The sequence below is a fragment of the Dipteris shenzhenensis genome, chromosome 27 (genome assembly GCF_047967505.1).
Source record: "Dipteris shenzhenensis isolate YYH24624 ecotype China chromosome 27, Dip_SZ_1.0, whole genome shotgun sequence".
NCBI classification, from domain to species: Eukaryota; Viridiplantae; Streptophyta; class Polypodiopsida; order Gleicheniales; family Dipteridaceae; genus Dipteris; species Dipteris shenzhenensis.
The window spans coordinates 21,884,053-21,898,683 of NC_141622.1; positions in this window are offsets into that span (position 1 = coordinate 21,884,053).

A 14,631-nucleotide genomic window follows, 5' to 3' on the forward strand; every position below is an offset into this window, starting at 1 on the left:
TTTCGATCAGACTATACGATTGTGTGCACAATAGCAAGTGTGATGTTGTGTCAGAAGACTTCAAAGACTAGATCCATAGGGAAGTAGGTGAGATTTGCATTTTTGTGTGCTAAAAAGCTTGTTTTTCCACCTCCTTAGGATTGGGGAGTGAACAAAAAGTGGACACCCTTAGCTTGCTACCACCCATATATGTGCCTACGTCATCTAAAGTCCTATCAAACACTAAAAATAGCACTTCCTCATGATCTGCAAATGCAATTCGTGAGATGAAGTCATGGAACATAGTTCTAGCTTAATCCATGGCAAATGGCAACTGATGGAGGGAGTAACCTTTGAGGATGGGAGTTTCTATGGCTCTCTAAACATGAAAGTGAGAATGTGATTAAAAAGGGCTCTTACCCCTTAATATATATCAAAACCTTAAAAATTAAAATTAATCATAAAATGCCCAAATTTTTTGAAAAAGATTTACCATGAACTGAAAAGAGAAAACATTAAAAGAAATAACATTTTAATTTAATTGTCCATCATCTTTTGAAGCAATAACTAGGATTTGACAGACAAAAAATTAAATGTTGGACTAGTCAAACACATTGTTGGCAATCTTCAAAGTTGCAGGAGGAATAAAATTGGCACTATGCATGCACTTCTCCACACGGCGGTTGATCTTACCACCATTTAAGGTAAAGTAGAAGGACTCTGACATGCTATCCTCCATGACCAATAGGTGTTCTCGCACATCCCTTAGAGTCCATTGCGATGTGACATTTACATTCTTGCATCTCCCTCGTCAACATCAATAGACAAACTTACCCCCGTATTGTGTTCATCATTAGAGTCTAGGGGAAGCCACCAGCCGTTTGTTTTCTTCCAACACCTGTAGTGAAAAGCTAAATACAAAATTTGGCATGACAAATGGTATCTAACAACAACATTGTATTTACATGCGTGACATTGAAACACATAACCCTTTTGGTCACCTGAACTGGTTCCCAAATTCATCCCAAGTAAATCTTCAAGAGCAATTTCATCTACATGCTTGCAAGACCACATAGTTTTTGTTCTATGCATATGTATATTCTGAAATAAAGAAGCAAAAATGTGCAGAGGCTTTATTTTCTTGGGGGGGGGAAAAAAACAATGTTAAGGAATATAAAAGGTCTTTGAGTTCATTTGAGCCATTTTTTCATCCCTGTTGCTTGCTACATTGGGACAAAAAAATACCTAAGTCCTCCCAAGATTTTGAGGTGGGCTAGTTAGTAAGGCTCATTGAAACCAAACACCACACTTTGTATGGCCATTTAGGCATTCATGAACATCCCAAATATTCATGAGGGGCTCTCTAAAAATAGATGGTTGAAAGCCAATTCTTCTCCTTGTGATTCTTCCAACGTGGAGAAAAAAAGGAACATCTCAATGCAAAAATCTTCTCTTACATGAAATATTTTCCCTAGTGGGAGATATAGTGGTTTGCCCCCAAAATGTTTAGGCAAGCTAGAGCTCTTGCACCATTGCATGCACCAATTTGAATCATTCTACAAAAATTTTCTTGTAAATATTCTCTTATTTATTCCATGAATCTTTCTAGCTCAAATGATGTACAACGATGGGGATCTTAGCATTTGAGCTTCCGAGGTGTGCTCATTATACTGCATCTGACAAACCCATTGCAATTTGGTAACATTGATACATCATTTAAGTGTGTTGGCAAAATTGATGTTGAAGTCTGAAAGGGTCGCGTACATCAAGATTTGATTTGTGTTCATGAAAATTCCAATTCGAAGATACCATAATCTGACGTAAAATGTATGGGTGAGTATTTGATTGCCACAAATCTTTACTCGGCAATGGACAGATCGAAAACTCTGCATTCTGAATATCCGTGCAGTGCATTTAATTAAAGTTGTTGGGTGGCAGTGGGGCATATACATTCAAAATTTGTGTGGTACTGTGATGGGTGAAGAGTCAAGACCGCATACTTTAAACATCCAAGAGCTCGTTTGAGAGAGAGAGAGATAGAGAGAGAAGTTGTTTTGCACTAGGCACTAAGCAGAGGTGAAAATAATGCAACCACCATGACCTTGCAAGATATGTTGGTACCTACCACCTGTTAGGATAGTAGTTACCATTTGGCATGATGCTAACTTCTAGCTATTTTATGGATTGCTACCACCTGGGTAAAATTATGCATGGTGGTAGCTACCACCTGTTATGTTGGTAGTTACCATCTGGCAAACATTATGCTCTTTGTTATGGTGGTAGCTACCACCTGGCAAAAATTCTACTCATTGTTATGATGGTAGCTACCTACAACTTGACTGCTAGAAACCAACTAGAATAGATTCAACTCTTCTTTATGATGGTATCTACTAGCTAATTAACTGATTTACTAACTCAAGCTCCTTCCAAAAGAATCATGTACACAAACAATTCAAAGATTCTAGAATTCTCAATCTTTGAATCAGTTGTACACAACCATGAAACACACACTTTATTCGAGAGAATATTAAATACCCCATGTTAATAGAATACTAAAAAATCACCATTTATTCATTTATAATTGAAATACATTGTCTTGGATCACATAGTGGACCTAGAAGGGTATATCAAAAAGTAATTACAAAGAGTATCAACATATTGTAACTTTTTTCGTTACATTGCAACATGACTCCAAGTCCTGCCAATGCTTCATTACATACATGGACTCCATATCTTTTTTATTCATAGAATATTCTACTACACATATGCTCTTTGATCTTCTACTTCTTTCCATTTAAGCAACCATGGAAATAGAGCATTGGTGAGGAAGAAAGGCTACTCATCATCTTTGGGTCCAGCGATGTTAGAGAAATAATTGACCAAGACAAATTCATCATGTTCTTGTACTGGGTGTCATAAACTAGCAATATCTCGTACGTTCTCCACTCAGGATGCCTTGCAATCAAGTCCTTCACACGTTTCATGAAGATTGGCTTATTACGGTCATTTTGATCCAAGCTTGGCACTTGCGCGAGTGTGAAAGATGCCTCCATGCAATTCTCCTGTGATAGGATATCACTCCAAATACTCAGATGCAAGTTCTCAAAGCAATCTTCCAATTTGCGTTGAATGTTATTTTTTCATGGAAGATGACTATAAGCATAGAATAAACTCGCTAGAGCAAGAACAAACAAACTACTCCACATCAAGCCGGATGATGTAAGTGAAGGCATGGCTTATGCAGAATCGTTGTTTTACATGGTGGACCTTGTATTTAAATGCATCTTCCTTGAAATCAACATTCTCCTTCACACCCCAAATTTGCCAATACCTTAGCAAAAGTAAACCATTCATATCCAGAACTAGCACTTTAGGGGCTATAATGTGAATATTCTTCTTGAGAGTAGCAAGTGGTGCCACACTCTACTCTTGAATTTCATCGACATTCGCGATATGAGTGAGTCTCCTTTCCACAGCTACAAGTGTGCCTCATGGGGAATCTTGATCGCTTGTTTCTTGTTTACTCTTTGGTGAGGTCTCTGGGGAATCCACAATAATTGCTTCAAGTTCATTCTTTGGTTAATATGCGGCCGTGCCTCCCTCTCATGTGCATGGTGGATCACACCCCAATAACCACAGCTTTTATGGCATTGAGTACATCTCTGCATTCATGCTACATGTGTAAGCCAAAACCTTGGTCCTTGAAAGAGTCTAGGACCACTGCTACCATGCCTTTCAGTCCCTATGGCAACTTCTAGAGGAAGTCTGGCACAAAAAACTCTACTCCTTCTTAGGAATCCTCAATACTCCCCTCTTGTTCATTGCTTTGCTGATATGCATCCTTGCATTCCTCGTGAGCCATGTGTATCACACTCTACTTCCATAGCTTTTCTGGCACACAGTACATCTCTGGCTTCACGATGCAAGTCCAAGCCAAAACCATTATCCTTGCAAGCGTCCACAAGCAATGCCATTCCCTTCACTCCCCATGGCAATTTCAAGCAATAGTCCATAACATAAATCTATGTATTAGGACACATTACATTATTTTACAACTACTTATACAATCAAGGTTACATATTCATGATGTATAGGATAGGGAGTATGAGGAACATATGTCAAAGTGCTACATTACAGTGCACAAGACAACTTTATTGGATAATGGGCTAGAAGAGAAGACATTCAAGAACACAAAATTCGATTGAAAATAATTGTCGGTGGGATATTACAAAGCCAAAAGTAGCCATAGTCCTTTGATAGAGATTTTCTTTACAACACTAGCTTCTGACAGAAACAACTAGGAAGGCAAGTGTTTTTTGGCCTTGGAAGTAGCAACACCTTCCCTTGCATCTTGACCAGTGTCATTCTTCATGGTAGGTTCAATTGTCATGGTAGTTTCTCCTTCAAGAACAATCACACAATGTACAGGCCATTTTTTGATGAAATTACCAACCTTTTTTACACTAAAAAGTTTTTTTTAAACGGGCATAAAGGTCGGTATTTACATCGCTATTAACGTAGGAAAACATGCTTTGCTATATAAGCATCGGTATATAATAACACTAGTAAAGGTCGGTATATACTAACATTGGTAAAGCGTTGGTATATACTAACCCTTAACAGAACCCAAAAAAAAAATGGCAGGGCAACTTCTAGCATGGCAACCACCTAATCACATGTCATGGCTAGATGATGATGTAGATGATTGCCTATGCTAGGCTGGGCTACCAGCAAAATCTAGCTGGTGGATTGTGTGCTCTTAGTAGCAATAGGCACCTAGAGTGGCACAACTGACACAAGATCTTGGATCCGATGACCAATAAATTCTAGCATCTAATCGCATGTCATGGCTATGATGTAGATGACTGCCTATGCTAGGCTAGGCTACCAGCAAAATCCAGTTGGTGGATTGTGTGCTCTTAGTAGTGATAGGCACCCAGAGTTGCATAACTGACACAAGAAATGAAGGGGAAAAGGGTAGGAGGGCAGCAAGTCTAGCTATATAAAGGCCTTAAGGGCAGAGAAACAATTCATCGCACCTACAACAATTTATCTCCTATCCACTTCCACACTCTCTCCAAGCCCCCTTCTACCCCTATGATGAATCTTTTGCTACAACCTTGATGCCCCTTCATAATACTGCCCAAGTCATGGGATCCATTGTTTGCCTTGGCTCTCCATCCTGCAACACTCCACCATCCGTAGCCATGATCAAGGGAGTTGCAAGATGGAGAGCCAAGGGAAACGGGTCGGCGTTGGGTTCTCTCTACCAGTAGTGCCTTGAAAGAAGCTCAATTCTTTGATAACCCCACCAGTGCCTTGAAAGAAGTTACTATGATGAAGGCAATTCCTTGAAAGACTTGAAAGACAAACCTCATGACCAACCATGTTGCAAGACGGGAAGCCAAGGGAAATAGGTCGTCATTGTTCCGTGAGGCACTGGGAGAGAACTCAACTTGGTGTTGAGCCTCTCGTAATTGCGCACAACCTTCCGCACTGGGGAAGGAACTCAACTTGGTGATCAGCTCTAACACACTGAGAACATGTGTCAGTGTGCTAGAGCTCACCACCATATTGAGTTCCATGTCCACTATCGAATGTTGTGCTCGATTGAGCTTACCTCCAAGTTGAGTTCCCTTTTCTAGTGCCTTGACTTCTGAAGTTGCTATGAAAAAGGTTATTTGAATTATGAGGTGCTCGTATTGTCCCCTGCATACTAGGAGTTCCAGGTCAAAATTGTAAGAAAGTCCTACCTATGATAGCACTACGAGGTGCTCGTGTTATCCCCTGCATAGAAGGCACCAGGTCAAAAGTGTAAGAAAGTGCTAACAAGGGCAAAAAGTTACAGCTAGTCCTGTCGGTGTTGACAAGTGCTTAAAGGAGTGTCACAAAAACAAAGTGCTAGCATCTTTCTATGTAATATATTTTGTTAAATGTTTGCTTCTGATGTAATTTATTTTGTTTCAATTTTGATGTAATGCTATTATCGCTATCGCAAAAACTATCGGATGTAATTTCTTTTTTTTTCAATTTCAATGTAGTACCATTATCGCCAAAACTATTGTTGCCTGTTACTTCGGTAGTGAAAGTGGCTCTAATGAAGAACAAATGGCATATTTCTACCTTGGTTTACATTTTACTGCAACCATAGGGATCATTGCACAAGAAATTGTTAGAAAATTTGTTCTTATTGTGGTGAAAATGGTTCCAATAAACAGCGCAGTGCTTTAGAACTATGATAACTCCAATAACCAGCACAGTGGTTGCAAGGAAACTATACTAAATTGTAAATGTCTACATTTTCCTTAACTTGGAGCTAAAAGAGCTCTAAGAACGTGTGCAGTGGTTGAGAAATTGTTGCACAAGGAGTAATACGACTGAATTATCTCTAAAATAAGACTATTTTCCTTGGTTTAGAACTAAAATAGCTCCAACATTCAGCACGGTGGTTGCGAATATGGACCTTGAGGGGTCCCGTTAGAGATTGACATGCCACGGTGGTCTTCATACCAACATGGTGGTCTCTCCATGCCAACATCATTGCTTGAACCAACACAGTGGTCAGCGTAGCAATAGATGGCGAAGCTGCGTAATGACAAGTGGCAAGGCAAAATTTTTGTGTTGTTGTTAGGCCAACGTGGTTGTGCTCGAACTAGCTCGGCGGTCAATGCAACAAAAGATTGTGTTGCACAGTGATAGATGGCAAAGCTGCACAAGCAAACATGGCAAGGCAAAGGTTGTGTGATGCAGTCAGGAGCAACAGTCTCTGTGCTCATGAGTAAATGCATACAGAGCCATGTGTCGAGCTCTCCGCTATTGACCATGATAAGATTGCATCTCATTATTACACCAGTGCGTGTTTATGCCATCAGGAAACTTTTTGACGAGAGCATGGGTCTGTGCAAAATTCAAATATTCACCCAAAAGTGCATCACGTTGTGGCCCCAAAATGGCCCTGAAAATAGTTTCACGATTGGCTACACCCAAGTAAATGTTGACCCAAAAGGGAGGGAAAGAGAGGAAAAGAGAGGGGAGGAAGAGGGAGGGAAAGAGGGGGAAAGAGGGAGGAAAAGAGGAAAAGAGGGAAAGAGGGAAAGAAGAAGAAATAAGAGAAGAGAGGGGAAGAGAGGGTTCCTATGCCCATCACTGCAGCTAGCGCTTAAGATACTAGTTGTAAGCTAATGCAATCACGAAAAGACAAATAGGAAAAGAGAGGAAGCACTTTCTTACTTGGAAAAATCCCACTCAGAAGATGAGTGTTTCGTGTATTAGCCCTACAAAAGAGAGGAAACATACCATTTTTCAGATAACTAATCAGTGAAAGGAGGAGTTTGGAGAAGCAACTTTCCAAAGGGATTGGTTTGAAGGGACAAAGAGAAGCCTACCAACAAGGAGAAAGCATGAAAGGAAGGGAAAGAGGAAGTAGCGAAATACCAAAAAAAGAAGAAGTGAGCCTTCTTTCTTTCACCAAATCTCATTTTTGGTCCTTCAACTCTAAAAATCAAGCATGAAAATTAGCACATGGGCTTAGCAATGCAAGGAGAAACATGCTTCGACACTCACAAAATTAAATCTCACAAAAAATGAACGTACATTTCTTAAATAGACACACCTTCTTGAAAAAGTCCTTTCACATGACCAGAGAGAGAGAAGGGTGGAGAGGGAGCACAAGTGTTGGGAGAGGGGCTGGGTAGGGGTGAGGAGTGTAGGAAAGAGGTTCGAGGATAGTGATGTTGCCAAATATAATGGAGGAGAGTTTTTTGCTTTTCCCACAATAGAGTTGTGAGGGGTGGCGATGCGCGAGTTTCGGGTTTTAGCTCGCAATCGATATATAGCGATGCTCCTCCGTCGGTGTATACCAAGTTTGTATATCCTATAAGCATCAGTTTATAGTGATGGAACAATGTATAACATTGGTATATATTGATGGTACAGGGCACAGAAGCTCATGGGTAGCTATTTTTTGGATCTTGAGTGGATTTCCTTGCATTTTGTGTTGTGCTTTTGAAGGTGTGTAGATGGAAGGGATGAGTGGAAGCTCATCAGATGATGTGCCCATGCCCGGGAGCACGGAGTGGCTTATAGAGAGGTTTTATTATCATTGCACTGATTGCAAGTGAGAAGTACGACATCAACACCGTATTGTCATGCACCACTTGCGGATGTATGGGGAGGAGCCCACACCAGTACCCACCGTTGGCGGTGCACATGGTGATGGATCATCTAAGTCAATGCTATTTGAGTTTGTGATTAATATTTTATGCATACACGACATGAAACCTTGAGACAGGATCTTATATTTACACAAAACCTTGAGACTGGATGAGGAGGGTGGTGAGGGTGCATGTATACCTTCACACTTTGAGCAAGAGCATAGTCTCCTGGATGTGCTAGATGTAGAGGAGTGTGGGATAGAAGAGATGCATCATGGCACAAAGAGTGAGAGCACAAGGGAGGCAAAATCCATGTATTATAATGAAGGAATGACCTCCATTTTATAGAAAGAGAGGACGGTGTAGGCACCTCCCCTAAATTAGTGGCAATCAGCCCCTACATCAGTGGGACTCTGGCCTAAATCAAAGGAACCTCCCATGTGGGGTCCTTTGGCTTACATCATCACTTAGGTAACACACTAGACACATCATAGAACTAGATGTGCCTCTACAACACACACACACACATGTGACTCCCCTAGATGGACACATGCACCATAGAGCAAGCCCTTGACCATAGTTATCCCAACATACCCCCCCTCAAGGATTTGCCTCTTACAATGTCAAGGATACATCTAGTCTCATAGTTTCTCATGTCATCTCATGGTGGTCAAACATGGCCATCTCATGGTGCTTAAGGATAAATCTATGTCTAGGATCTCATGCTTGCAAAGGTGCCCAAGGTTCAAGGTTTACAAAACTGGGATAGAATAAACACATATCACATGGCCTATATCATATGGTGACTAGAGGTGATTTACAAAAGAAAAAGTGCATAGCATTCTTTTTGGAGTACTACTCTAGGCAGAGAACCTCAAAATTTGACCAAGTGATGATAAACAAAAAATCAAAGACAAGTTGCTCAAAAGGCAAAGTCCTTGTCTTCTACCACAAAGTTGGATGCTTCATTTGCTAATGGAGTTCTCTCTTCAACTAGATTTGTCATAGTCCTCTTTTTCTCATTGCAAAACTTTTCAGAGTGATTATTATTTCCACAGGTATGAGCAAGGGTTGATTCTATAACAATCCTTCTCAAGGTGATTGTTTTTCCCATAGTGTTTACAAGCCTTGTACTTACTCTTTGAAAACTTCACTACAAGTGCCTCTGTATGCATTTTGCCCATTCATGAAGTGTTCTTTCTTTCCTCTTCTTGTAAGGCACTAATGATGCCTTCTAATGAGGGTTGAGGAAGATTCTTCAAAGTAGTAACCACATTGTCAAAATCCTAAGGCATGCTCTTTAAAAGCACTGCCATAGCATCATCCTCAGTATTAGGGGAATTAATTGAAGCTAGTTGTGAAGATTGTGGGAGAGAGGGAAGGAGTCTCACTTGCGGCTTTCTCACATGCACAATGGGGGAATACACACAAAGGTGGAGGCTGAAAACAGTTTTCCTCTTCTTAGTTGTGTAAGCCAAAAGAACTCTAGTACAAAGAAATAGAAGAACCCTATATGTGGGTCTCAAACCAAACTCAACTAACTAAGGTGGCATACTAACTGAGCCACAAACTAGAGTAGATAAGGATAGCTGTCATCCAGCTATTATTCGTGGGCGGTGTACCAACCGCATCTCCAGCTAACAAGTCGGTGACATAAGTACACAACAGTCACCCTGGCATATCTCGAGTGGAGCTCGATATCTCAACACTCCCCCTCGAGCTCAATCCCAAATCCTGCACACCAAGCAGGTCTTTGAACTTGCGCAGCTTCTCTGCGCCCAATGCTTTCGTGAATATGTCAGCTACCTGATCCTCTGTGCTGACATAAACTAGATCAATAAGACCTAGTAAAACCTTCTCCCGCACATAGTGATAATGCACCTCAATGTGCTTTGTTCTGGCATGAAAGACTGGGTTCTTTGCCAAGTGTATACTGCTCATGTTGTCACAATAAATGACAACTGGCCCATCTGTAGACTGATGCATATCATAGAGTAGCTTATGCAACCAAGCTACCTCACATGCAGCCATTGCTGCACCCCTGTACTCAGCCTCTGTGCTCGACAAGGCAACTGTAGGCTGTTTCTTGCTGCTCCAAGTGACTGCACCACTCCCAAAAGAGAACACATATCCACTGGTAGATCGTCTATCAGAAATGCTACCAGCCCAATCAGCATCAGTGTATCCATGCAACTGTATTTGAACCCCAGCATCTGAACCCCAGCCTCATAAAATAGTCCATACTGCAATGTGGACTTCACATACCTGAGTATGCGTCTAGCCGCATCCAAATGCGGTTTCCTTGGAGCCTGCATAAACTGACTTACCAACCCAATAGCATAGCTCAAATCTGGCCTGGTAATAGTCATGTAAATCAAACTTCCAACTATGCGTCTGTACATAGTAGGGTCTTCCAGAAGCTCACCTGCATCTATGCTCAGCTTCACATTCTGCTCCAAAGGAACTGAAATAGGCTTACAGCCTGTCATCCCATATTTGGACAGCATGTCCAATCCATACTGCCTCTGCAAGAGCTGTATCCCACTTGGTGATCTAATCACCTCAATGCCCAAGAAATAACGCAGCTCTCCCAAATCCTTCATCCCAAACTTCTGCCTCAATAGCATTTTCACATGAAGGATATCTTCATCACTATCACCTGTGATGATCAAATCATCAACATAAATGACCAGCAGCATAATTTCTTTCTCTGTTTTTCTCACATAGAGTGAGAAATCTGCCTTGGAAATCTGAAAGCCAATAGTGACAAGATACTGTCCTATCTTGTCAGACCATGCTCTAGGTGCTTGCTTCAAGCCATACAAGGCTTTCTTCAACCTGCAAACAAATTCAGGATGAATAGCATGAACATAACCTGCTGGCTGCTCCATAAAGACCTCTTCTTGCAAATCACCATGCAAGAAGGCATTCTTTACATCCATCTGATGTAAAGACCATCCCTTTGATGCAGCCATAGCAATGGCTGCTCTTACGGTTGCCATCCTTGCAACTGGGCTGAAAGTTTCTTCATAATCAATGCCATATGTCTGTGCATACCCCTTGACAACTAATCTTGCCTTGTATCTATTCACAGAACCATCTGCATTGTGCTTGATCTTATAAACCCACTTACAGCCAATTGCATTCTTGCCTTTAGGCAAAGGCACCAATTCCCATGTAGCATTAGCATCCAAGGCATCCATTTCTTCATCCATGGCTTTCTCCCATTTTTCATTTCCCATGGCTTGCTCAAAAGAAGTGGGTTCTGGTTCCTGTATCACTTTGACCATATAGGCATAGTGAATGGCTGTAAATCCATCATATTTCAGCCTATCCACAGGATACCTAACCCTGGTAGACCTGCACAAAATAGGCTCACTTCCAGGTGCTCTCAAAACATCCCTGGTCTTCCTTACTCCAGGTGTAATAACAGAAGGAATACCCAATTCATCATCAATGCTCTGTTCTGAGCCACTGGATTCACCATCCACATAAGAGTGACCTGCATTCACATCAAACAAGGGTTGATCTACCTTCTCTTTTCCTTTTCGTGATACCTGCGTACCACTATCTACATTGCTTTGAGGGGATTCTCCTGATCTCAATCTGCCTGTCCATGGCGAAGTATGTGAACCACTGGTAGAGGACACTCCAGGTCCACTGATATTTTGTGATTGCTGCTGTGCATTCTGTGCAGCATTACCATTTTGTGCATCTACATCAATCATCACATTTACTGGTTTATACCAGCTGCTCATCTCATCAAAAACAACATCTCTGCTCACTGTGAACTTACGTGTAGAAGGGTTATAGCATCTATACCCTTTCTGCTGCAGAGAATAACCAATAAAGACGCACTTCTCAGCTTTTGGATCCAACTTGGACCTCAACTCATCTGGCACATGGACATAAGCAATGCAACCAAAAATCTTCAAATGAGAAATATCTGGTTTCCTACCAGTATACATCTCCTCTGGCGTCATGCCATGTATTGCTGCAGTGGGAGTCCTGTTCATTATATAGACTGCTGTAGCAACTGCTTCAGTCCAATAATAATTTGGTAGATCTTTTTCATTTAGCATAGCCTGAGACACCTCTCCAATATGCCTGTTTTTTCTTTCTGCAATTCCATTTTGCTGTGGGGTATGACTGCATGAATATTGCTGCTTTATACCATGCTCCTGCAAGAACCTTGCAAACTCATTTGAGAGGTACTCTCCCCCTCCATCTGACCTTAGGCATTTTATTTGCAGGCCTGTTTCTTTTTCAACCATAGCTTTGAAAGCTTTGAAGTGCCCAAACACTTCACTTTTCTTTTTCATAAAATACACCCACAGTTTTCTGCTGAAGTCATCAATAAATGTGACAAAATAGTGACAGCCTCCAATAGATGCAGCTTTTGTAGTCCACACATCAGAGTGGATTAATTCCAATGGTTTTTTACTCTCTTGAACATGCCTAGGAAAGGGTTTCCTTGCCTGTTTCCCAAATTGACAGGCTTCACAAATCTTGTGCATTTCTGCAACCTTGAATTTTGGCAATCCTGCAACAATATTTTGGGCTTGCATTGATTTAAGTCGCTGTATATTAACATGACCAATGCGTTTGTGCCAGATATCAATATCTGCAACTACACCGGTCCCATGTGCAAACATTATTGCACTCAATTCAGGCATGTCTGCATCCAACGTAAACATCCTGCCCTTCTTCTTTCCTTTTGCTATCAAGCGACCATTATTTTTCATATCCTCAACAAAGCATCCATGAGGATTAAATCTGACCTGCAAGCCCTGCTCAACCATCCGACCAACAAAAACCAGGTTCTTGGTGATGTTCGGGACATGAAATACATCAGACAAGTATTTCTTTTTCCCAACCTGCATAGACAAAGGGATTTTGCCAATCTGCACAATAGGATGTGCAGTATCATCACCAGTCTCCACAAATCCTGGTTTTTCCATTTTTCTTGCATCCTGCATCCATTCAGCGTGACCTGTCATGTGGTTTGATGCACCCGAGTCAACATACCACACATCATTGCTTTCTTCTGCACTTGTTACAGAATTTGTCATATGTTGCACCATAAACAAATGCTCATTTCTGTCATCACCCTGTCTACTAGAGGATGCATAATTGCCTTGCTGCAATTTTCCACTCATAATGTCATTCTGCTTTTTGTAGCAGTCTTTAGCCATATGACCCATTTTGCCACAATAGTAGCATTCAACATTGCTGTTTGCATTTTGGCTTCTCTGCCATCCACCACGGCCTCTTTGGCTCCCCCTGCCTCTAGAGTTACCACGTCCTCCTCCATAGGACTGGTTTTCTTGCGTTCGCTGCATATTCTGATTTCTACCACGGCCTGCAGATCGGCGGCCTCCTCTACCTCTGCCTCTACCTCTGCCAGCATTTGAGTAGGAGATAGTTTCTTTTGAAGTTCCTGCTGAAGAAGATGCACCCCCATTTCTCTGCTCTTCAGAAATTAGAAGAGCAATCAACTCCTCAAAATCAGGAAAGTTTTCACGGACGGAAATGGATGTTCGGAACTGTGCATAATCCTTTCCTAGACCATTCAAGGTCACAGAAACCAAATCATCATCATCCACTGGCGACCCATGGAAGCAAGTGCATCTACAATTTTCTTCACTTTCATGTGGTAGTCATTTATGCTCAAATTTTCTCTCTGCACATTGTGCAACTCCTGTTTGAGTTGCATTTTCCTGGCTTGCGTATTTGTGCTATACATTTTTGCCAAAGTATCCCATGCCTCCTTTGGCGTATTTGCATCCTGAATATGCACAATCATGGAGTCCGAAATACTGATAGACAGCCAGTACATAACTTTCCTGGCTCTCTCATGCCATCCTTTGAATGCCTGCATTTCCTGTTGATTGGGAACATTAGGAAGAACAGGTTCTTCTTCATTTCTTGTAATGAATTCCCAATAGCCTTTTCCCATCAAGAAATTCGTCATTCTAAACTTCCATGCCTGGAAGTTGTTCTTGTCAAGCTTTTCAGTGACAATCTGTGAAAGAGAATCAGATGCCATTACAGAACACTGCAAAATATTCTGTCACTGCAAAAAACACAGCTTTTGCCTCACACGGGCAGATCTGCAAAACCGACGAGAGTGGTATTTCACCACACAGTCACTTCCTAGTGACGATTTTGCATCAACAGGCAATAGGCATGAATCTGCAACTCCCAATATCTCTGCACAAAGGCATACGATGCAATTTCTGCGGCACCTTTCCACCGACTAGCCGCGCAGTGGTCGCACAGCAAAAAACAGGGCCTTTTTCTGAGTGCCTGCGAAGAACTTCCGCCTTCAAAACGGGCCCCGAAACGGCCTCAAATCAGAAAAATAAAGTCACTGAGGGCTTTGCCCATTCCCGCAGCATATACTGCGCTCTCGCCACACCGCGAAGGGCGTCTCAATCTGAAACAGTGCACTCCTGCACTTCTGGCTGTGCTACCTGCAGAGATTTGCTCCCAAACT